Consider the following 2,371-nt stretch of genomic DNA (forward strand, 5'->3'; position numbering starts at 1 on the left):
GCGCCAAGTACGGAGGGAACAGCGCGGCTAAGGGCTCGAAACAAACCCTAAACCGCGCCAAGTACGGAAGGAACGGCGCGGAGAGGGCTCGAGACAAAGCTCGACCCTAAACCGCGCCAAGTACGGAGGGAACAGCGCGGCTAAGGGCTCGAAACAAACCCTGAACCGCGCCAAGTACGAAAGGAACGGCGCGCAGTAGGGGTTTAAAACAAAGCTGGTCCCAAAACCGCGCCAAGTACGAAAGGAACAGCGCGGTCGAGACTCGGAAGAAAAAGCTTTCAAAGTGTCGTAGCACGATGCACACTGCTGTTCGTGTGGAACAAACGTGACTACCGTGCTGTACGGTGGAGTTCTGTGCGCAAAAGCGGCGGGTGTGTTTCTAAGCACCACAGCGTTGTGTCAAAAAAGAGGTGCCTGAGAGAAACGCATGCGACTGCCGTGCTTTGCGGCATAGCACCGTGCGCAAAAACGGTGCGCATGCAAGAGGTGTCAGAGCTAGCGAACTTTTGCCACGAGCAACAGGTCACTAAAAGCCTATAGATGACGGTGTTGGAGGAAAAGAAAAATATCGAGAAAGCACTGCGGTGTGCCGTGCGTAGGGACGGGCGCGCGTGCCACATGCCGCCGAAATATGGGTGTCGGAGAAAACAGAGTGCCGCGCGTAACGAGGGGCGCGCGTGTTACAGAGAGATATGCCCAAACGCATGAAAGTGTACGCAGGTGTCCTAAGGCAGTTTTTTTTTTTTTCCTCATTTTGATGTCGCCCCGGCTGACGTGGTTTTCGTTTTTCCGTGCCGCCCCGGCTGACGCGGTTTTCGTTTTTCCGTGCCGCCCCGGCTGACGCAGTTTTTGCGCCGCCCCGGCTGACGCGGTTTTCGCGCCGCCCCGGCTGACGCGGTTCCGACTTTGCACTTTTTGGCTCACCCCGGCTGGCGGCCCACTCACTCGATCGCCAGGTCTGTTTGCCCCGGTGGTTCCACCGCCAGGCTTAAGCGCGAACTTTTTTTGTTTGTTTTCTTTTGATTAAGCGCAAGCTTTTTTCTTTGTTTTCTTTTGATTAAGCGCGGGCTTTTTTCTTTGTTTTTTTTGCATTCGCCCCGGCAGACGCGGTTTTTGCGCCGCCCCGGCTGACGCGGTTTTTGCCGCCCCGGCTGACGCAGTTCGGACTTAGCACTTTTCGGCTGTGCCTGGCTGGCGGCCCACTCACTCGATCGCCATGTCTGTTTGCCACAGTTTTCCCGGTGGTGCCGCACCCGGGCTCGCCCCGGCTGACGCGGTTTCGTGCCGCCCCGGCAGACGCGGTTTTCGCGCCGCCCCGGCTGACGCGGTTTCGTGCCGCCCCGGCAGACGCGGTTTTTTGCCGCCCCGGCAGACGCGTTTTTTTTTTCTTTCGCCCCGGCTGACGCAGTTTTCGCGCCGCCCCGGCAGACGCGGTTTTCGCGCCGCCCCGGCAGACGCGGTTTTTTGCGCCGCCCCGGCTGACGCAGTTCGGACTTGGCACTTTTTGGCTGAGCCTGGCTGGCGGCCCACTCACTCGATCGCCATGTCTGTTTGCCACAGTTTTCCCGGTGGTGCCGCACCCGGGCTCGCCCCGGCTGACGCAGTTTTCGCGCCGCCCCGGCTGACGCGGTTTCGTGCCGCCCCGGCAGACGCGGTTTTTTGCGCCGCCCCGGCTGACGCGGTTTTTTGCCGCCCCGGCTGACGCAGTTCGGACTTGGCACTTTTCGGCTGTGCCTGGCTGGCGGCCCACTCACTCGATCGCCATGTCTGTTTGCCACAGTTTTCCCGGTGGTGCCGCACCCGGGCTCGCCCCGGCAGACGCGTTTTTTTTTTTTCTTTCGCCCCGGCTGACGCAGTTTTCGCGCCGCCCCGGCTGACGCGGTTTCGTGCCGCCCCGGCAGACGCGGTTTTTTGCGCCGCCCCGGCTGACGCGGTTTTTGCCGCCCCGGCTGACGCAGTTCGGACTTAGCACTTTTTGGCTGAGCCTGGCTGGTGGCCCACTCACTCGATCGCCATGTCTGTTAGCCACAGTTTTCCCGGTGGTGCCGCACCCGGGCTCGCCCCGGCTGACGCAGTTTTCGCGCCGCCCCGGCTGACGCGGTTTCGTGCCGCCCCGGCAGACGCGGTTTTCGCGCCGCCCCGGCTGACGCGGTTTTTGCCGCCCCGGCTGACGCAGTTCGGACTTAGCACTTTTCGGCTGTGCCTGGCTGGCGGCCCACTCACTCGATCGCCATGTCTGTTTGCCACAGTTTTCCCGGTGGTGCCGCACCCGGGCTCGCCCCGGCTGACGCAGTTTTCGCGCCGCCCCGGCTGACGCGGTTTCGTGCCGCCCCGGCAGACGCGGTTTTCGCGCCGCCCCGGCTGACGCGGT

This window comes from Rhipicephalus microplus, unplaced genomic scaffold (genome assembly GCF_043290135.1).
Source record: "Rhipicephalus microplus isolate Deutch F79 unplaced genomic scaffold, USDA_Rmic scaffold_337, whole genome shotgun sequence".
NCBI lineage: Eukaryota > Metazoa > Arthropoda > Arachnida > Ixodida > Ixodidae > Rhipicephalus > Rhipicephalus microplus.